Source organism: Zootoca vivipara, chromosome 1 (assembly GCF_963506605.1).
Source record: "Zootoca vivipara chromosome 1, rZooViv1.1, whole genome shotgun sequence".
Classification (NCBI taxonomy): Eukaryota; Metazoa; Chordata; class Lepidosauria; order Squamata; family Lacertidae; genus Zootoca; species Zootoca vivipara.
Window position 1 is genome coordinate 106,062,534 of NC_083276.1, and position 23,622 is coordinate 106,086,155.

Here is a 23,622-nt window from a genome sequence, read left to right on the forward strand (position 1 = left end):
TCAATCTAAATGTGTTTTGGATTATCATGTAAATGTCTATTAAAATGACAGTAGGCATATGTGCCTTTTATAGTAAATTATATACATTGTATTTCTGATGTTTGGGCAAGTATTTTAGAATAACAATGGTTGTTGTTATGATGATGATGATGATGATAAATCCACAAGAGTATATAGGCTACAGTCAAGTTGCTATTTACCTGGAAGTAAGCCCCTTTGAACTCAATGTGACTTATTTCAGATCAAATCTGTATAGATTGTTCTGTAAGGCAGCAATCCTATACACACTTATTTGGCAGCAAAAGCTTAACCCTGTATATATATATATCTACTCAAAAGTAAGCCACTTTAAATTTAATGGGACCTACTCATAGCTGCCAAGTTTTCGCTTTTCTCGCGAGGAAGCCTATTCAGCATAAGGGAAAATCCCTGTAAAAAAGGGATAACTTGGCAGCTATGGACCTACTCCTAGTCTCAGCTATGTGTGGGTCTCTTCGAACTCAGTGGTGCTTACTTCCGAGTAGAGAAGGATAAAGCGTATTGTGCCTATTTCCTAAAAGGGTTTAAAGAACAGTTTTCCGTTGCTTATTGTCATCCAATGATCAGCATCTGTTGGGTGGAATAAGTAGTTTATAAAGCTTTACTGTACAGATGGCAATGAGAATGATTCAGATGTAAGCGGAATTTTCAGTCGCATCCTTTTATTATTAAGACAAACTGATTTTATTAGTTAAACAGCAGTAATATGTTTGAATATAACCTTGAGAATTCCTTTTAGCTACTATTGCTTAGGAAATGCCAAAACCTTCCAAACAAATTGTTGTTTACAAGCAAAGTTTGTATAGCTTGCTTATGCGATAAATATGCTAAATAAATATAGGGAATGCAGTTTTAAATGTTAATTTGTACAGGCAGCAACTGTGTTGGTGACTCTGCTGTATTTTAGGATGAAACAATCACTGTTTCAGTTCTTCAAGAAATACATTCTGTTTTTCTGTTTGCAAATAAAGTTGCTGAAACTCCACGCCTAAAGAGGAATCAAGCAAGACACGAACAGACACAAGCCTCAGCAGATATAGGGTGGAAAATTTGAATTTACTGGGTTAATAATCTCAAACTGTGCAATCCTCTGCATGTCCACTCAGGAGTAAGTCCCACTGAGTTCATTGGGCCTTACTTCCAGGACTGCACTGCCAGCCTTGTGTTGACACAAAATGAAAATTGTGCTTCACTCGTCTATTGCAAGAAAAGGAGGAAGCTGTCGGTTTTGTATATGTGGGTTGTATAACACTGCCATGCCTAGCTACAGAGAAGAGAAGAGAAAGAAGAGAAGAGAAGAGAAGAGAAGAGAAGAGAAGAGAAGAGAAGAGAAGAGAAGAGAAGATCTGGCTAAAGCTATGGGTCCTCTCATCATGAAAATACACATAAGCACATTCACATAAAATTCTGCATACAATTTATGCAATGGGGGAGGGTCTTTTTTGTGCCTAGTTCATAGACCCACAGAAGCCCATTTATAGACCCTAGGTGCTTCATCGACTACAGGCCTGTTCAAAGTATGTGTTAAAGGTAAAGGTAAAGGGACCCCTGACCATTAGGTCCAGTCGTGACCAACTCTGGGGTTGCGCGCTCATCTCGCATTATTGGCCGAGGGAGCCGGCGTATAGCTTCCAGGTCATGTGGCCAGCATGACAAAGCTGCTTCTGGCAAACCAGAGCAGCACATGGAAACGCCGTTTACCTTCCCGCTGTAGCGGTTCCTATTTATCTACTTGCATTTTGACGTGCTTTCGAACTGCTAGGTTGGCAGGAGCTGGGACCAAGCAACGGGAGCTCACCCCGTCACAGGGATTCGAACCGCCGACCTTCTGATCAGCAAGCCCTAGGCTCAGTGGTTTAACCACAGCGCCACCTGGGTCCCTTAATATTTTATTTCATTTTTGAAATATTTTTATTTTATTCATATAGAATAATGAATGTATCTAAACACACACACACACACACACACACACACACACACACACACACATGGTCTTTAAAAGAGAGCAAAGGCAAAGCCCAACCCCCATTCCAATACTATTGGTGGATCACTGCAGAGTGGCAGGGCCATCACTGAATCTGCAGCTATGCTCTCATGGCAGCAGCAGAAGGCTGGGAGGAGGGCAAGACAATCAGGACATACGTTGACCCGACTCCCCCACCAGTTCTAGGCTGGTGCAGGAATCAGGAATGATGTCATTGCACGACAGCAGTGAAACCAGCTTGGAATCCAGCAGACTCTGAACGGACCTGGAGTCGTCCAGTGGTTACTGCGGTGGACAGCCCTCCAAAGATGTCTAACCCCCCCCCGCCGCCGCCACCGCCGCCCGCCCCGTTCAGCAGAAAGGAGAAGTTTGGTGCTCTTGTGTCATTTCTGCCCAGACAGGAGAGCTAAGTGGAAGGACACACCTCCATATACTCCAACCCCCTACACCAAGAGTTTGGATTGCTCTGTGATCTATTTGGCAAAGTTTGGCTCTCTCTTTTTTGTCTCAGTATCTAATTAACAGGAGCAAATGTTTCTCAAATATTTATTTTTTCTTCTTTCTTTCACTCTCACGTAGCTGGCTAATGGGAAACATAACAGCATAATCAAACAGTTTATGTTGAAACCTTGTTTGTCATCTGGTGTTTTGCATACAGTACCTCAGATGAAGTAACCATGTAATATATGAATTATCAGTTTTTGCACTTCAAAGTTTTGGTGCAAGGAAGAAGGAAGAGAAGGAGATTTGATATTTTAATGGCTATACTATGCAAAAATAGTTTCATTCTCCATTGCCAATTTTCTCCTTTGAGCTAATCTGTATTCCTCAGTCACACAATGCAGATTTTGCTTAATCTTTACTGCTGATTTGTCAGCAAATGAGTCTCTGAATTACAAACACCAAGCAGCTCCATATTCATTTGCAGTACTTCAACCTTAATATTTGTCTCTTTTTAATCTACATGTATGTTTTGCAAAACTACATTCTTTTTTTAAAAAAAATGAGATGTGTAATTACTTCTTGCCTTCCATTTTAAACAGTTTTACTTATTACAAACACTTAAAACAGTGTGCAGAGATCTTATTCTTTCAGGTTTCTCAGTTATAATTATTGTTATTATATAGAAGCAAAGGTTTAATTAAATCTGCAGGTGCTGTGCAAATAGAAAGTGGTGGATTTTTAGTTTTCTTTCTGAACCGTCTGTGGGAAACAAGTAACAGTGTTTCCATAATATTTCAGGATATTAAAGCAAAATTTGTGGTTTCATGCTGGGTCTGAGAACACACTATAACCAGAATAACATGAATCATCACCCTTAAGAGAGGAAAGAGAGGCCATTATTTGGGGTAGACTCCCTACCGACTAGTAAGAACAATTCAAAAAGACCTACACTGAGTCAAGATCGCCCTGTAATAATTAAAATTTAAGACTGAGATATCGTTTTAGAAAATACACATTGACTTTCAAAGTATTAAAGGAGGAATTAAGAAGGGAGGAGAGATGGATTTGTGCTGGACGGATTTTTTATATTGTGTATTTTAAAAATAAGAGACATATTACTAGCAAGTGAGGAATATTCAGGGCTGTGTTCAACTAACCCGGCGCAACCTAGCTTAATCCACAGTCTTCTTCCGCTGGAGGATCAGGAAAACCCCAAAACAGCACACAAGGGGAGGAGAGGGGAAATTGTGCTGTCAGGCAAGCACAACAATTTTCTTGGGGCTACACTGAATTCCATCCTGAATAATGAAGATGTGTCTTTTAAGATTCTATAAAATAATTCCTTCTTCTGATCCGACGTTACACTGGGCATGGTAGATTAATGCTATGTGCCACCCATCCATCTAAGGATGGGTGAAGTTGAATCCTGACAAGACAGAAGTACTATTTTTGGGGGACAGGAGGCGGGTAGGTGTGGAGGACTCCCTGGTCTTGAATGGGGTAACTGTGCCCCTGAAGGACCAGGTGCGCAGCCTAGGAGTCATTTTGGACTCACAGCTGTCCATGGAGGCACAGGTTAATTCTGTGTCCAGGGCTCCATCTGGTACGCAGGCTGAGACCCTACCTGCCCGCGGACTGTCTCGCCAGAGTGGTGCATGCTCTGGTTATCTCCCGCTTAGACTACTGCAATGCGCTCTACGTGGGGCTACCTTTGAAGGTGACCCGGAAACTGCAATTAATCCAGAATGCGGCAGCTAGACTAGTGACTGGGAGTGGCCGCCGGGACCACATAACACCGGTCCTGTGAGATCTACACTGGCTCCCAGTACGTTTCCGAGCACAATTCAAAGTGTTGGTACTGACCTTTAAAGCCCTAAATGGCCTCGGTCCTGTATACCTGAAGGAGCGTCTCCACACCCACCATTCAGCCCGGACACTGAGATCCAGCACCGAGGGCCTTCTGGCGGTTCCCTCATTGCAAGAAGTGAGGTTACAGGGAACCAGACAGAGGGCCTTCTCGGTAGTGGCACCTGTCCTGTGGAATGCCCTCCCAGCAGACGTCAAGGCAATAAGTAACTATTTTACTTTTAGAAGATAACTGAAGGCAACCCTGTTTAGGGAAGTTTTTAATGTTTAATGCTGTACTGTTTTAATATTCGGTTGGAGGCCGCCCAGAGTGGCTGGGGAGGCCCAGCCAGATGGGCGGGGTATAACTACTATTATTATTATTATTATTATTATTATTATTATTATTATTATTATTATTGAAACATCTTTGTGTTCCACACAGGGCAGAAAAAAAGATTGGGGAGAGTGAAATGACAGAGAGGTCAGCCCTTGTGTGTCCTATGGACTACTAGTAACATGGGAGGGTCAGACTTGAGTAACCAAATTTGTTCTCATGGCCTGTTAATTATACACAACATGCTCATAAAGAAGTTTTTAGAAGAAGGTGACAAGTTCTGGCTGACCTGGAAACAACACAGGTTGGACATAAGAATAAATGGTAGGACTCATTAAGTGTATTAACTGGCTCTCCATCTGCTCACATATTCATGATGTAGCCTGTCTGTTTGACAACAGTAGGATCCATAAGGACATTCCTGAAACCACACTGTGGCTATTCTGAACCCCCCTATTAGGCTCTGCCTGTCTGTACTGCAGTTGGGCCAGAACAACAGGTAACTCTGTTGGTCCCAACAATCCAAGAGGAAGAATAAGAATAAGAATTTGGATTTGATACCCCGCTTTATCACTACCCTAAGGAGTCTCAAAGCGGCTAACCATCTCCTTTCCCTTCCTCCCCCACAACAAACAACTCTGTGAGGCTGAGAGACTTCAGAGAAGTATGACTAGCCCAAGGTCACCCAGCAGCTGCATGTGGAGGAGCGGGAATGCGAACCCGGTTGGAGAATGGATGGCGGCTAACAGATTGAGGTTGAATCCTGACAAGACAGAAGTACTGTTTGTGGGGGGCAGGAGGCAGGCAGGTGTGGAGGACTCCCTGGTCCTGAATGGGGTAACTGTGCCCCTAAAGGACCAGGTGTGCAGCCTGGGAGTCATTTTGGACTCACAGCTGTCCATGGAGGCGCAGGTCAAATCTGTGTCCAGGGCAGCTGTCTATCAGCTCCATCTGGTATGCAGGCTGAGACCCTACCTACCTGCAGACTGTTTCACCAGAGTGGTGCATGCTCTGGTTATCTCCTGCCTGGACTACTGCAATGCACTCTAAGTGGGGCTACCTTTGAAGGTGACCCGGAAATTACAATTAATCCAGAATGCGGCAGCTAGACTGGTGACTGGGAGCAGCCGCAGAGACCACATAACACCGGTCTTGAAAGACCTACATTGGCTCCCAGTACATTTCCGAGCACAATTCAAAGTGTTGAGGCTGACTTTTAAAGCCCTAAACGGCCTCAGTCCAGTATACCTGAAGGAGTTTCTCCACCCCCATCATTCTGCCCGGACACTGAGGTCCAGCGCTGAGGGCCTTCTGGCAGTTCCCTCGTTGCGAGAAGCCAAGTTACAGGGAACCAGGCAGAGGGCCTTCTCGGTAGTAGCACCCACCCTGTGGAACGCCCTCCCATCAGATGCCAAAGAGAAAAACAACTACCAGACTTTTAGAAGACATCTGAAGGCAGCCCTGTTTAGGGAAGTTTTTAATGTTTAATAGATTACTGTATTTTAATATTCTGTTGGAATCCACCCAGGGTGGCTGGGGAAACCCAGCCAGATGGGCGGGGTATAAATAATAAATTATTATTATTATTATTATTATTATTATTATTATTATTACTACTACTACTACTACTACGAGTCCACCGCTCTTAACCACTACACCACACTGGCTCTCCAACAACCTGTGCTTAGCTAAAACACTCATGCAGGTGTAAGGGAAGCTTCAAGGAGATATAAACTATGTGTCAACAGCACCTAAACAAAGTCTGCTATAACCTATACCTGACACTAGTCCTGTGATACTGCAGTGCAGACCTGCCCAACTTGTGTTCCACCAAGCCACACACCACCTCGGTCATGTACCTCCTGTTTTGCTGTCCCAAGCAAGAAATAAATAACAGGTTTATTGAGGCCCTGATTTCAAGCCGGTGTGTTATAAATTATGCAAGCCTGCTGTAGGCGATTCTCCTTTACAGTCCCTCAATTCTCAAAATTATACTTCTATTCACTCGTTCTCTTGCACCAAAATACTGGTGTAGGAATTAACCCATTGTCCTCTCTGCCTCCTGTGTGTCCCTAACAGCCATTCCTCCCCATTTGTTGTGGTCAGAATGTCCACAGCAGGGAACAGCTCTACTTGACTAGACTCGCCACATGTTTTAGAACTTTGGATTTTCTTTAATCGCCCATAGTATCTAGTGTAGACATTCAGCCACCAACACATTGGTGCAGGGCAGAAAAGTCAAGGGGTGGTAGGGCCAAGAGCCTTTTAATTGCATGGGTGGGTGGGAAGAGAGAAAACAAATAAATAGAGCTTATCAGTAGATCTTACACAGTAATGCAGCAAAAAACTACCAATCATGTGCACACCTCACACTTACTTTAAAAATGTAATTTCCACTTGTCTAGGAGGACCTGAGATGAACTATTCAACAAAAATAGTAACATACATTGCCCTGTACTGTTATAGACCTTATCCTAAGTATATGTCTATTAGAGTCCCATAGAGTTCAATGGGTCTTACTCTCAAGGACGTGTGCCTAGGATTGCCACCTTAAAACTTCAATACAGTGCCCACCATCTTAAGTAAATGGTAGCTGTTCTTTTCTAAAGTTAGGTGTTCTCTTCCTCATTTTCATGGGTTCATTATAACAAACCCTCATCCTTCTGCTTTCCTGGTTCTGCAGTTTCTGTGGTTGCTTCCAACTTACATGTTGCAGGTTATCTTATCTTCCTCCTGTTTTGCTGTCACATCACGGGCACCCTACTAAGCAATGTATTCACTACAAAATTGTTCTTTTGACCTTTAAATCACTCCCCCCCCCAACCTATTTAATAGATTTGCTCTCTCCGTACGAATCTGGCTGTTCTCCGAAATCAGCAGATACCAGTCCCTTTTCCATTCCTAAATATTTATTTGTAAGGTTGCATGGAGAGGTTTTTAATAGCTTCACGTTTGGCTGTGGAACATGCTGTCAGTTACAAGCAGAAAGCATTTCCAACTTGCGGGCCTTTCGAATCTAACCTTAAAAATTATTTCTTTTAGTCAGCATTTCTAAAATGATTGTTTTAGCAATTTTTCCCTCCTGTACTACCAGATCTAATTTTAACTTTACTGATTGTAAAGCACCCCTGGGATGCAGGCATGAAGGTCGCTACTGAAATACAAGATTGCAGAGTATCGTAAAATATTCAGCTTGCGCCGAATAAGGGAAGCTAAATGTTACCCAGCACAATGTTGCCTGAGTGAGACACAGTTAAACACAGCAACAAAGAATAAATGCCCACCTTTTATCTTAAGACAGCAAAAGACAAATAACAGCCTCCCTTTTAACCATTCCATACTCTGTCTTGGAGGCAACCCTGTTTCTGACAATCAAAAATAATGAAAAGATAACAGATCTCTTTGAAGGTGCCACCTACACAGCCAACATGCACAGACCCACTAAGAGACAAAATTTTCTATTTTCCAAGAGCGTGATTGATAAATACATCCATCATGGGAGTATGCTCTGACCCTTTTCTCCCCTGCTCCAGTCTTGAGGAAAATCCCTCTTCTGAAACTAGTATTTGCTGAGGAGTGAGGGGGGAGGAATTGTTCGTAGGATCCAAATATCAGCTATAGATATTGGATTAAAGATATAGAATTGGGTTAAAGACTTTCTGAGAGATGTAACAGGTCCAATCCTCACAAAGAGTGAGGATTGGACCTGTTGCGTCTACCTCCCTGAAGCTCAGCACTGGCACTCCACAGGGATGTGTGCTAAGCCCATACCTGTATTCATTGTATACATATTATTGCATTTCATCTGACCCATCTACTGCAATTATTAAGTTTGCTGATGACACCACCATCATGGGTTCAATTACAGGCGGAGACGAATCTGTGTACAGGGGGTAGGTTCAAAAGGTATCCACATGGTGCTCAGAGAACAATCTGCACCTAAACATTGGCAAGACAAAGGAGGAAGAGAGGGGAGCTAGTCCCATTGTATATCGGGTGTGTGTGTGTGTGTGTGTATGTGTGTGTGTGTGTGTGTGGAGAGAGAGTCTCTTCCTTTAAATACCTGGGAATCCATCTTAGTGAAGACCTAACTTAGAAGGTCAATACAGCCCAGGTGGTTAGGAAGGCCCAACAGAGACTTCATTTCCTTAGGGTCTTGCGAAGGAACAAGGTTGGACAGCAACTGATGATTTCCTTCTATCGGTCCATGATAGAAAGTGTTCTCTCATACTGTATTACGGTGTGGTATGCTGGTTTGACAGCCATGGACAGAGAGTCCCTATTGTCACAGATGGGGTGTTGGCTACTCCCGAGTAAGCACTCCACACATCCTCTGGATTTTCATAGTTTTATTGTGCATGCTATATACAGTGGTGAGATGTCTCAAATCATGTCTGCTCTGCATGGGGCAGAAGCCCACAATGGCCTCTCGTGGGCTCTGACCCCCCTTTTAAGACTCCAAACGCCCCTCCTCCTTGCTCTATGGGTCCTCCGTGGTCCCAAACCAGGCTCCTGAGGTGCCGTTCCCTCTCCTCCCTCCTTTCCAGCCCCTGCTGAAGCTAGCTCCTCCCCTGCTTCCCTGCTACCAACCTGGAGCTGAGCCACCAGGACTCTGCAGAGCCCTGGACCCGTCTTAACCCTTCCTGTTCCTGATTTGAACTCCCAGACTTGCTGCTGCTCTCCCATCTGATGGAAGTAAGCAGAGTGGGCTGCTCTCTGCAAGCCCTCTCTCTTACATCCACCCCCCCTCCAGGCTCCCCCCCCCTTTCTGAGGCCTGGTTTGCCTGGTCTGATGTCTGTAAAGAGGGCTGGAAGCCTGACAGGTCTTCCTCCTCTGTAGTGTGTGTAAAATCCTGTTCCCAGTCGGTGCTGGGTGGCTGGTCCGTGTAGTTCCTTCCGTTGTCATCCTCCTCCTCCCTCTGGAAAATTGCTTCCGATTCCCGGAGGGCTCCTTGGGTCTGCGTCTCCCCTGCTCCCCACCTGGGATCGCCCTCCCCCTCTGTGTTCCCTGTGCTACTGACGTGTGGTGGTTTGGGTCTGTGGGAGAAAGGAGCGTGCAGTTCCAATGTGCGGTCCTCCCCTTGCATGGTGTGCGTGGTTGCCTCCGCGTTTTGGGAAGCAGGAGTGCCCTGCCTGGCCATCAGACATTTTAACCCCCCCCTCCCCCCACCGGGAGCCCGGGCTCGCTGTGGCACTGTAGACCTCCTCCTCTTCCTTTCTTTCTGGAACCTCTTGGCTGCCTTCTCCCTCCACCCTTCTGTCTAGTGTCTTTTGTGTGATTTCCTCCCCCTCCCTCCTGTCAGCGTCTTGTGTTGGATGTGTGTCACGTCCTCTGAACCTTGGGCTTTCCCTAAAGTGTGAGAGCAAAGACCTGTGACCCACGGGATGGACCTTTCTCGCTGTAGGTACTTCCCCCCTGAAGGTGACAGGGTTGATCTGTGTCAGAACCTTGAAGGGCCCCAGCCTTCTGGGTGCCAGCTTCTTCCCCCTTCCCCCCATGGGAAGGCCTTCTGACCACAGCCAGACCCTGTCCCCTCCGTGGAAGACCTTCTCCAGTCCCCCGTGATGGTCTGCCCCCTCCTTGTAAGCCTCATTGCTCCTTGCCACGTCTCCATCCAGTTGTTGGTGTACTGTCTCCCTCCTCTCCCCCCATGCCTCAATAGGTGGTCCCCCAATCTCCCCCTCCCCCTGCTCTGGGAAGGCTCTGGGGTTTCGCCCAAGACTGGCCTTACTGGGTGTGAGCCTCGTGAAGACATGTACTGCATGCCCCTCCGTGGGGTTGTCATGATATTGCCTGAGAATCTTCCCTCTGAGGGAGTCCTGGGGCATATACCGGGCATCATTGCTAAAGAGTAACCCCTCTTTCTCTGCAAGCCCTTCCCTTGCCCCTTCTCCCTCCCTCAAGTCCCTCCGTATGTTCTGGGTAAAAGTGTCCTCTTTGGTGAGTTGGCTCAGTTTCTCTTCCTGCATCCCCGCCTCGGCGTCGTTCCATCCGCCTGGGGAGCTGATGTGGTGCGATCCTGAAGATTCTCCTTCTTTCCTGCAGTGCTCCTTGCCGTCTGCATCTCCAAAGGTGAGATCTCCCCGGCGCTGGCTGCCCACAGGGTCATTGTCCATTAAGTCCAAAGCTAGCACTTCTGCGTGCTTGTTCACTGTCATCTTCCGAGAGGGGGTCTGTTGCGTGACCTCACCCTCCTGCAATCCCCTGCCGTCTATGGCCGAGACGCTCATGGGAAGCTTCCTTGGGAAAAGGGGAATCTGATTCTGCCTAGCAAAGTCCACCGATAGGAAATCATTGCTGCTGCCCCTGCAGAGAAGCCCGACTGTCTCCTGGGTCTGGCCTCTTGGCAGCTGCAGACTTACTTCCATCTCTTTGTCGTGCTGTGGGGTGTTACAGGAGGGCTCAGTTGTTGGTGCTCTGCCTGGCCCCTCCCCTCCTGATCTGGCATCCAGGCTTGTGTCTGTGCCTGCCTGCTCTCGCCATTCCTTCCTCTGGGGGCAGTGTTCCACCCAGTGGCTGGGTGCATTGTAAAGGCATCTCCCGCCTTTCTCTTCCCTCTGTTTTCCCGCGTCAGCGTTTGAAAGTACCCGCGCGCGGGCTTTGTCCCTCTGCATCACATCTGGGTGGAGGGGTCTGTGCTGGGCTGTAGCTGCCTTCCAGGGACTGTATGGGAACTTGTGGCCGCTGCCTTTCCCCTCCGTCTGTCCCCTCTGCCCGGACTCGCCTCTCAGCCTCCTGCACTTCCACGCCACCATGCCTCTCAGCCTTAGAGCCAGCTTGTGCTGAGGGTCGCCCTACAAAGTGCTGGCCCGTCCCGAGTGTCCTCTCTGCTTGTCCAGCCTCCACTCCTCCGGCTTGGCTGTGTTCAGAGCTGCTCGGTTCACTAAGCCTGGCTTCCCCTGTGCCCGGGTGCCTACCTGGTGCTTGAGCCGTTCCATAGTTGCAGGGTGCTGGCTGCAGCTTGCTCTCTGTAACTCCCCTCACGCATGCCAATCCTCCCTTGGCATCTCTCTCTTCTGCTTTAGATGCTGCCAACTTCATGCCGGCTGCTACATTTGCAGCCCTCTTCCCTCGGGGTAGCCATCAAAAGATTGTGGGCTTGCTGTCACAGATGGGGTGTTGGCTACTCCCGAGTAAGCACTCCACACATCCTCTGGATTTTCATAGTTTTATTGTGCATGCTATATACAGTGGTGAGATGTCTCAAATCATGTCTGCTCTGCATGGGGCAGAAGCCCACAATGGCCTCTCGTGGGCTCTGACCCCCCTTTTAAGACTCCAAACGCCCCTCCTCCTTGCTCTATGGGTCCTCCGTGGTCCCAAACCAGGCTCCTGAGGTGCCGTTCCCTCTCCTCCCTCCTTTCCAGCCCCTGCTGAAGCTAGCTCCTCCCCTGCTTCCCTGCTACCAACCTGGAGCTGAGCCACCAGGACTCTGCAGAGCCCTGGACCCGTCTTAACCCTTCCTGTTCCTGATTTGAACTCCCAGACTTGCTGCTGCTCTCCCATCTGATGGAAGTAAGCAGAGTGGGCTGCTCTCTGCAAGCCCTCTCTCTTACACCTATGGAGGGTGGTGAAGACAGCACACGATATCGTGGGCTGTCCCCTAAGTCCGCTAGATGTTATCGCGGGAGACCGTTGCCTCAGAAGAGCGAGGAACATTCTCAGGGATGACCCACACTCTGGCCAGCACCTTTTTAATCTCCTGCCCTCGGGCAGGAGATACAGAAGCATGACAAGCCGCACTAGGCTGCTGAATGGAAGACAGCAACATTGCAGCTGACGTTCAGGGTTGCTGGTCGTACGACAGCACAGAGTGTAACAAGGACTGAGAGACTGGAGGAAGGGGGGCTCGCTCGTTTAATCTCACTGTAAACAAGTGGTACAGTGACAATAAAGTATTTCTATTTCTAGAGGAGCAATCTTCCTCAATACCAGAGCAGAGGAGGAATCCTGGGGATTCCTGGGGACTGTATTTTACCCTTCGCAGAGCTTCAATTCCCAATAACAAACCATAGTTTCCAGGATTCTTGGGGGAGGCTATGTGCCATGGTGTGAACACAGCCTTAGCTGCAAAGCTGCATTTAACGTCGCCTGTAGTTTGTCCCAGGAATTGCCTTGAGAACAGGCTGCCGGTGGCTATAGGAAATACCGGTAGTCATTCAAAGAATGGGGCAGGGAGAATGAAGTGTGGAGGGGGCACAGATAGCAGCTCTGGCCCTGGTATCACATCCCTCCCCCCCCACCCCCAGCTTCAAACTTTGCACACTGAGACCCCAAGTCTGAAGTGTGTTGGGTACAGCGTTAACATTCATCAATAATATGGGGGGCCGGAAGGCGCAGTGAAGAAGCCAAGGTCGTGGGAGACACCAAATTATTCAGGGCGCAACCTGCATATCTTACAAAGTGTTCCAAAAGCATCTCAATAAACTGAGTAAATGGTCAGCAAAATGGCAAATAAGGTTCAGCGTAAGTGATGCAGACTGGAGCAAAAAAATCCAGTTTCATATGGTATCAGGACACAAAATAAGGTCATGTTATCAAGGAAGAGGGCCAGAGGCTGTTTTTATTTATTTATTTAGGTAATGTTCAGTTCTGACCTTAGTTTACAGCCTTATATCCCAATGTATCGTGATAGAGTCAGATCCTACCATGAGCACTAGAAGGAACCAACGTACAGAGTGAGATCCTACCATGAGCACTAGAGGGAACCAACAAACCATAGATTACATTAAGCACATGATTCATGATTTAACAGGATACAAATTTAAAAGGAAAGACCCAAGCCACATGTGGATGCCTCTACCATGCAGATCTTGGGGTCACAGTCATTATTAGAAATTAAGTTCCATTCATTTCAACGAGACTTGCTTCTACACATTAGGATTGTAAAGGCAGGCCCCTGATCTTGCACTTAAATGTGACAGAAACCATCAGATCATAACATTCCTCCCCACCACCACCAACAGTTTTCTTTCAGCTAAATGCAACTTCCAAATGAAAATGAAAAAGCACCTTGTTAATTTGTACCAATAGCTGGAAACTGAATTTTGTCAGCAGCAAATGCAGCAAATGAACCATAATAATGATATCAAATAGCAACCAGTGTATAATTTCACTTAGAAATGAGGCCACCATTTACATGTGTGACAATACTAAGAGTAAAACAAGGGGATAGGTACTACGATGTGGACGTTATTGCTGCAATCCTGCAAGGATGAATGATCTGTCAAGAAGAACAAGTCTCAGTGCTTCGTTGCCATTTTTTAAATTATTTCCTACTTATGATGCTGATGCTCTAGGAGGCAGGTCCCCCTCATTCACCAGCCAGCACCAGGTACACAGTATTAAAACCTGATATTTCTGACAGTACTGATAATTAGGGATTGGGAGATTCTGTTTCTTGGTCCACTTATTTAATATATAAATGAGCACATGTACATTTTATGCAAACCTCATTTTTCTGGAGCGATGCATTTCTTATTTTTTGGTTATATGTTAAGCAGCCACCCCACACATGTAACATTTGTACAACACAACATATTGCATCACCTACTATGAGTGAGACTGCCACTACACTGGTACAAAGCACTAGGAGGTGCCATATTATTCAGTTAGGCGTGCTTAAAGGCTCATCCACACTTCCACTTGTCCTGAACCTAGAAAGCATGGGACAGAGTGGTTTTTTGTTTGCCACACTGCTTTCCCTGGGGAAAGACAGCTTTTTACCCATCTGCAGAAAACCCGGTTGGTGTTTGCTCCAATTCAGCAATAAAGATTGGGTTTTCCCTGGGGGGAAATGGCAGGACAAGTGGAATTCTGCATGAGCCCCAAATCTGATTGAAACTAATTGGGACATAAAACCCCAAACGATATATTTAAGTTGCACTGATTTCTGGATTGAACCCAATGTCTTTTTTTCCGTTCACACTTCCGTTTATACTTCACCACATGATTCACACTTCTCTAAAAAAAAAATTACCATCATGTCAGTAACTGAGGAATTACTTACTGTGATCAATGTGGTCAGTTCTGTGGCATCACTGTTTTGCAAGCTGAAAAACAAGAGAAGAGGTAATGTTCCAATGAATTACTAACGGATGTGAAGCAATGTTGGATAAACACATCTAATGTAATACGTAGGAATTCCATAAACAATCAGAAGATTACTGCAGCACAATGAATATGCAATAACTAGATCACCTGATCTCATACACACACACACACACACACACACACACACACAAAACATTTAAATTAATTGCAGGATAAAGAACGACACCACAAAGGACAGTAGCATAACTACTTCTTTCAATGACCTACAACCCAAAAGCCAGGCACAGCACTACCATACCAGCCATTCTTCTATTCCAGTCCATTTGTGACAAGCTGTGCTTCCGAAGCACACTCATCCTACGCTGGTCTCACAGGTTGGCATTGCTGGGCACCTGCAGAAGCGCATACCCCAGGAAGGGGCCCACTGCCAACCACTGGAGTCCCCATGCCTATTCACCTGCCCTCTCCTAGCAACAACAGAAGCAAAGAGCCTCTGCCCACCTTGCCCTCCTCTTCTGAACAGCTGTGAAGACTCAGCACATAGGGAGAGGCATAACAAAGAGACTGCACTAGTGATGTGGCAAGCCTACTCAAGGAGGGGAACCACTGAGATGCCCAACAGCTATCTCCAATCCCATCCAATCTCTATTACAATCACAGATCAACCACCCAACAGCTATCTCGAACCTGGAAACAGCACTGTGCACTTCTCTAGCACTGCACATATGGCAATGCATCTGCTATGAGCAGCCTCAACACCAGGGCCTCCCATGGACATACTGTTTGCTGCTGTCCGAAACAGAATGCTGGACTAAATAGGCCTTTGGTCTGATCCAGCTCTTCTTATCTATTTAGGGGTCTGTAAAGCAACGGGCCACTGGATGTTTCCAGAAATGGCCAGCGGGGAGGAGAGAGGCTGCTAACCCGGCCTCCTGGCAGCAGCCTCACCCCTGAGCAGCAAGGGCGCGGTGAGTGCATTAGAGGGAGTGCTGGATTGCCTCAGCTAGGGCTGTCCCCCTCGCCGCCACCTTGTCTCTGCACCATCCCAGTTCTTGGAAGGGACATTGCAGCACTGTCCCTTCCCTCCAGCCACTCCTGTATGTTATTGAGGTGAGGTTCAGGAAACACTCTGCATGTGAGATACATGTGGGCGGGTGTGCATGTGAGAGAGTTGTGGATGGGATTAGAGGACTAAGTGATGATGGGAATTGTAATCCAACAATAGCTGGGGACCTAAGTTTGAGAAACAGGGCATGAATAAGCATTCACATAGAGGCCTCCGCTCGTATGTCATGTCATCTGTACGGTGGATGAAAGGAGGAAAGCAGCTTCTCCACACACAGAGAGAAAGCCCCACATATGTGATCATGTGGACAAGATTACAGGTAGACAACATTTTCTTATTTCCAACACATGTGGATGGCATGGTGAAAAAGAGCTAGCATGAAACTGGGAAAGGAATGTAAATATTGCCCCCTCCACCACTGCAGAAGCAGCTCTTGCTCCTCCTACCTTTAGAAGTTGAAAGGTAAAAATATAGTAGGATGAAGATGGAGTCAACAGGAATGGGGTTTGGCAGAGCCTAATTTAGCAGCCAAAAGGGAGTTCCACAGATGCACCGTAGCATTGGCATCTGATTAGAGGCGGGCAAGGGGGAGGGGGGGAGGGAGTTTGGCCAGCTCTTCTGCCTTTAAGAGCAGCTTAATCTGCACAAATTGGCAGTTGATCCTTTTTTATGGCATGGAAATAAACATTATCGCCAGGGTAATGGCTGCAGATTAGGCCAGTTTTAAGAAATAGTTGGCAGTCCTAATACAGAGGCTTTCTTATTCTCCTTTCAGTTTCCATTGAGACTCCTTCCTAATTGAATCACAAAAACGCACACACCTCTCTTCAAGCAGAAAAGGCCTGAGAATTTAATCACCTACTAGCTCTATTTGTCCTGTATCTTCTTCCTGGATTCTGGCAATGAAAAAAGTCAACACTGAAGAAGAAACAGTGCTCCCTTTATTTAATACTGAAACAGCGTTTCCTGGAGTTTTGGAGGTGCTACTACAGCAAGCAATCTACTTTGTCCTCATTAAGCTTAGAATAAGTAGCATGCAGCCTTGCAATATATTTATTTATGCTCCATTGAAAGTAGCATCTCAAAAGATTTTCTGAAGGTCACCTTTGAAGCCAAAAGCCTCTACTATTTGCGCAAATTTAACAACATCCATAAGTGAAATGAAAAAAAAACCCCAACCTTGAAATGAAATATAGTAAAATGCTAGCAAGGGACGAATGACATAACAGAAGAATATTTTAATAAAGTCTACCAGAAAACAGAAAGGACTTTACAAGCCCATCTGCTCAGAGTGAAATCTTCCCACAGAAATTGAAAGATGCTTCTTCATCTGTCTCACTTACAAGAATAAAGGTGACACCAGAACACTGGAATCGCAGAGCAATGCCATTCCACTAGTGTTGCTAGAAAGCATTCTTACTTTCAATTTTTTCAACAGGTTATGCTACCACCCAAAAAAATTATCATCATCCATACTGCATCAACACAGTAGATCATGATGAAATGTTCTTCATTCCCTGTTATACAATTCAGAGGCAAGGACTGATAGCCTACCTTTACTAAGACCACATATATTTAAAAGTTGACGTAAAGATAAATGCTGAAACTTCCTTCTAAATACACTGGTGTCTATCGCACTACAGCCACTATACTTGCATGATCATGCAATTTCATGAAGGGTGGCAAGATGGATAACTCAACACAGCAATATCCATCACAAATTGTGTTAAGAAGGTTGTGGCTTAGTTCCTTGGCTGTTCTGCAGCCATATCACCAACACCAACAACCTGTTAGAAAACTGACTCTAACCCAAGATCGTAAGCTTAATTGGTGTGGGTAGGATGCTGGACCTAGACCATCTAACAAAACTTTAATACATAAATAAATATGTACAAGCAAGACATCCATATAAAGAGAGCATCAGGAGAAGAAAAATATAGTGTAGTCCTGCAGGTGTCTACTTAGAAGTGAATCCCACTGAGTTAAATGAGACATATGCCCTAACTTCCGTATGAAACCAAAATATCTAAAAAGGTATGGTCAAATAAAATAAGCTTTTCAACCTGGCCCTGAAAAAGCACCAGATCACCAAGTGAGCACTCCTTTGAGTATGATCCAAAGTTTGGGCACCATTATTGAGAAGGAATGGCAATCTCCACTCACCTCACCTCTGAAGGTGAAGGGTAGGGAGTCTGCCATAAGGCCCCTGCAGCAAGTCTTCATAACTGGGCAGGTTCATGTAAAGGACCTCTACACACATTCATGTGTTCGTGCGTTAAGCCCCTTCACACAGTCAAAAGTTGTGACCTATGTGTAGTGTGGTTAATGTGTATTTGTCTATAGTTTGTGGACTGAAGTTCTCATGCATGCACTGGTTTGTCCCGTGCATGTATAGTTTGTGGTCTGGTCTGTGAACAATACTGGACTCTCTTTACCTGTCCAGCTTGTTGGCTCTATACAGGTCTGCTTTGTACTCCTCTCCTTAGTATGTGTGTTTGCATGTTCTTGTGCATGTATAAAATGGGGGGGGGGAATGTTGAGGATGCTGGCATCCACCAAAAGCCAGTTATTTATTCTTTGTCAACAAGAGGCCAGCAGAAACCTATTTTATATTAGTGGAATTTATTCTTTCCTTTTGATAGACGATAGCAGTTTTTTGTTCACACCTTAGGTTTGCTGCTCTTGAGAGCTGCTTGCTATACATTGTTAATCACAGCCAAGGGCATTTTACAAATAATCCTGCTCTTCAAAGACAACATGTCCATATTTCACATTTTTAAGAAACTGCTCAGCTATGTTTAGAAATTGATCATTTCCTTGCACTTTGCCATTGTTTCCAAAGCATGCTGCACACTGCAAGGTCACAAGTTAAAAATGATTGACGAATGACTGCTAACAAATGTCTTCTAAGGCAGAAGTTAAATATATTCCAAGTCTCTCACCATAATTAGTAAAAATCGTCATGCTCTCATTATATTCTTAAAATAACTCTCTTTAAGAGAAATGATCACACTGGAAAGAGTCTGGTTAAGATTTCAAATGATAAAGATTAAAGCTACATGATATATTTGCATTATGCTCTGCATTATGTATGAGAATTTAGAACTTATCCTCATATAGTTTAGCTCATTGTGGCTTTTAGAACTCTCCATGTCTGTATTATTCATTCTTACAAAGGCCATTTTGGCTCAGCTAGCTTTGTTCTTTAAGCACTGAGGACTGAACTCACTAACTACTCTCCTGACTCCACTGTGATTGGTCTGTTGTGGTCCCACTGCTTTACAGTTTGGTCATGGCTGCTGCCTTCATTACATCTCAAGGAAGCAGTGGCCACAAGCCAAACTGAGCATAAGACTTTGCAACCCATGTCGGAAGTGTCGTTTGGGTGATTTCCCTGTAAAGTAGCTCAAAAACTTAATTTCCCCCCGAGATTTTGAAAAAGAAGTTCAACAACTTTGGCCACACCAAAACTCAACAACTTTACTGTCCGGATTTTCACTTTTTGAAATATGGCAACCCTACTGTAAGTGTACCACTGTAAGCGTGTAGGATCTTTTCCCATTAATGCTCCTGCTATTGCGTGTGTCATGTGAACATACCTATGCATTCTGCAGAGTGGTGGAAATTACTTGAACACCCCATTAGCTACATTCTGAGGGCCAAGCTACACACTGCAGCAGCACCTTTGGGGCAGCAAATGGCATATGGAAGAGGAAGTTCTTGGGTGAGAAACGAGCACAGGGAATCTGATCTAAATTAGTAATATGTTCCAGATCATGGCCCAGCTAGCTTTTCTTCAAAATAAACGTGTCTGGCTTAAGCACGCGTTTTAAAAAAACATGAACAGTGTGACAAGAAGTGTGGCCCTGAGGCATTTCTTTTCACAACCGAGAATGGGCATTCAGGCCATTTCCTCTATCCTGAAGACCAAAGCAGATTCTGGAATATGCACTTAAAAAGTAGTAGCATAGCTAATTGAAAGCTGCTACGGTGCAGTCACTTGGGGGGCTGCTCTGATACTGCTGCCTCTTCATCTCAGAGGAATTAAGCTCTCTTCAGGCCCAGGAGAAATAAGTGCTGAGGGAACTTTCTTTCCAGCTCATCAGCAAAAGGAGGAAGCAGCCGCAGCAAACAGGTTCCCTGCACACAAAATGAGGAGAGGTTACTCCATATTGCAAGTGCTGACACCTCCTCCTGCTGGGCAGAATTTACTTCTGAGTAATTGTACATAGATTTAAGCTGCAACTATGGCTGTCACCGGTGGAACACAGGTGGCGCTGTGGGTTAAATCAGAAGGTTGGTGGTTCGAATCCCTGCGATGGGGTAAGCTCCTGTTGCTCGGTCCCAGCTCCTGCCAACCTAGCAGTTCGAAAGCACATCAAAGTGCAAGTAGATAAATAGGTACCGCTACAGCAGGAAGGTAAATGGCGTTTCCGTGTGCTGCTCTGGTTCGCCAGAAGTGGCTTAGTCATGCTGGCCACATGACCTGGAAGCTGTACGCCGGTCCCTCGGCCAATAATGCGAGATGAGCACCGCTGAACCTAATGGCCAGGGGTCCTTTACCTTTATGGCTGTCACCAGGGCCATTGCTGAGTGGGGGGTGTCCAGGGGGTCTGAGCCCTGCTATGTATTTATTGCACTGAGTACTGAATTCCCTCCCCCTACTCCCCTACTTTTTTTGAACATTTTGCAAGAAGAAGGGCTGGATGTGCTCCAAGTGCTGTGCCATTGAGACCCTGGATATCCACCATCTTAACTTGTCCAGATCCAAATATGTGTCATGGAACTGTGCCCCAAGACTTTTAAGTACACTGCAGTGTCCCTGCTCTGTTCCTAGAGGCATACATTGATCACATCTCATTTAAGCTGAAGAAGCAGATACTGGGATCCTTTGTCTTTTATAAAAGTTGCCTTTGCATAGATGATACCTTTTTTTGGGGGGAGCATAGATGATACCTTTTTTGGGGGGGAGCAAGGTACACAATTACTCTTAGCATCAGTTCTACCCATGTTGGTTTTCAAGTGCTGAAAAGTAAAGCAAATAAAGTTGGGAATCAATTGACTCCGTTCTGTCCATTCTGGAGACTGTTTTGTACTTTGGGGGGGGGGACCAAACCCTACTGGCTAGCCACTCTGAGCCCACAATATAAGAGTGGGATAGAAATCTAATAATTTTAAAGAAAATTAATTCCAAATGCTAAAAAGGAAGAAGCAACTTGGCTTCAGGTATACAGCGACATGAAACTGTGCTTTATCTATTATCTATCGATCTATCGATCTATCTGCACCTGTAAAGGGCTCATTTGATGAAAGGTATTATTTAAAAACAAAATACTAACAAGGATTGAGAAACCAAAGGTAGGTGGGCTTTTTAGATTGCTCCATTCATCCCTGTGCCAAAATACTTGCCATAGACTCCATTGCCAATGCAGTTGGCAGCCGTTCCTGTACTAATGCCCAACTGTCCCAAACTGGGATAGTGCCAGCTTTCTTGGGGAACTACTTTGCTGCCCTTATAAATCTCACTGTGCAAAAGTTCTCTTGATATTAGGCCTGAATTTACCTCGCCTTTTGTCCCATTATCTCTGGTCATGCCCCCTCAGACTTCGCTAAACAACTCCACTCCACCCTTCCACTTAACTCTTAAAAAGGAAAGGGCAACGGAACCCACTTATGCTCTCAATGCCTTTGAAAACATAGACTGTGTGCTCCAAAGAAGAGCATTTGTATAGCAGCATGTCTGAGCTCACAGCTGCAAAGAAGCCTGCAGGAGGCGCATGGCAGTAAAGCCATCTGTAACTGAGCAAGGGCAGTCTGTTCAATTAGGAGACATGAGAGGGGAAATTATATGCTAGTGCAGCATTTCTGTCATGGATATTTTCTACGGACAGCTGGGTATAGGCAAGGCATTCAAATCTGCTTTAGCAGACTAATAAGAAAAAAGCAAGTAAGGTCAAAAACAAGAGCGCCTTTTTTCCACTGTGACCAAATTATTCTATTTTTTTTCCCTGGCACTGTGCTAGAAATTGCACCTTGAGAAAAGCTTATAATGGGAACTATCTATACTGTATCTGTGCTCCACAAATGCAAAATGTGGGCAATCCCATTAAAATGTTACGAATGACCCCAACATCAATACATGAGTGAAGGCTGACAAGCGCATGTGATTTATCCATATACGTATGTATATCTAGCAAGTTCTTCTTGTTGTAAGGATGAGGAAGCGTTCTACCTCCACTGGTCCTTGAGGTATTTCTATAGTGGGCACTGTCTGGATCCATTCTGAGATCATTCTGGAAACACCTGCAATAGAGAGGCAGTGCAGCCCAGGTTGTCCCTAACATCTCTGCTCCTGTCTTCTGCATCTGGGGACCTTTGGCATATCAATGGAAATGTGATATTCTCACCCCCTTTGCATGGCACAGACCTTATTGTAGACAAAAGGAGACTTGGCACAGCCTGGGAGGAGCTCCCCTATGCCACTATAGGCAAACTCTTTTAAAATGTTGGTTGCATTGTTCAGATGTTACACCTGAACAAGGAATACTTGCACCCACTGTCCCTACACCTGCTGGCTCCAACCACCCCACTCTTGCTCATTCCATGCTAAGCAGAAAGGGCTGAATGGGGCTTCCAAGCACATTCATCTGAACATGTTTTGAATCCTTCTTGCCATCAGGAACCCTGATAATCGGGAGACTTCTAAGAGCATTCATTTGAAGGGGGTTAGATGCCCCCTTGAGACCTTGCGAATCAAGGTGGGTTCAGGGATGGTTTAGATGGAAACTGGGAGTGGGGCTGGAATACACAGCCCAATACATTGATATTATATGCCCTAAAGAGGGGCTAGAGTTGCAAGGGACCTTGGTAGTCATCTAGTCAACAACCCTGCTCAGTGTAGGCTCTGCAATACAACAACAGCATCCCTGACAGATGGTAGTCCAACCTCAACTCAAACACCTCCATCCCCAGGCAGTCTGCTCCACTTCCCCACTTGCCAAGGATGGCGTCAAGCGGGTGGTGATATCATAACCTCCAAATATTTTTAAATGAGAATAGTGGCACTTATATATGTGGACCTGTGCAGGGGCACCTAGCAGCCTCAATATATATGAATAATGACAACCAGCCAAGTGCTTTGGGGCATATGCATAATAACACATTTCCTTCACCACCAATGGCCTATTCACCCACAGATTGGGTTAGGAGCTGGCCAAAGAGCATGATTCGGGCACCCAGCCAGCCTATCAGCCTACCTTTTAGTTTAAGTTTATTTAGAATAATAATAATAATAATAATAATAATAATAATAATAATAATAATAATAATTTATTATTTATACCCCGCCCATCTGGCTGGGTTTCCCCAGCCACTCTGGGCGGCTTCCAACAGAAATATTAAAATACACTAATTTCTTAAAGATTAAAAGCTTCCCTAAACAGGGCTGCCTTCAGATGTCCTCTAAAAGTCTGGTAGTTATTTTTCTTTTTGACATCTGGTGGGAGGGTGTTCCACAGGGCAGGTGCCCCTACTGAGAAGGCCCTCTGCCTGGTTCCCTGTAACTTGGCTTCTCGCAGCGAGGGAACCGCCAGAAGGCCCTCGGCGCTGGACCTCAGTGTCTGGGCAGAGCGATGGAGGTGGAGACGCTCCTTCAGGTATACTGGACCGAGGCCGTTTAGGGCTTTAAGGTCAGCACCAACACTTTGAATTGTGCTCGGAAACGTACTGGGAGCCAATGCAGGTTTTTCAAGACCGGTGTTATGTGGTCTCGGCGGCTGCTCCCAGTCACCAGTCTAGCTGCCGCATTCTGATTAATTGTAGTTTCCGGGTCACCTTCATAGGTAGCCCCACAT

General features: G+C 45.6%; 1 protein-coding gene across 11 annotated transcripts in view; it reads right to left on the reverse strand.

Annotated features, from left to right (window-relative positions):
* The window catches only part of BAZ2B (bromodomain adjacent to zinc finger domain 2B), a 190,725-nt gene that overhangs the window by 123,894 nt on the left and 43,209 nt on the right, over positions 1 to 23,622 (reverse strand). For all 11 annotated transcript variants that reach the window (XM_060280111.1, XM_060280101.1, XM_060280108.1 and 8 more), the window contains exon 2: positions 14,660 to 14,702. The gene's annotated coding sequence lies outside the window, so the exon portion shown is untranslated. The remainder of the gene's footprint in view (positions 1 to 14,659; positions 14,703 to 23,622) is intronic.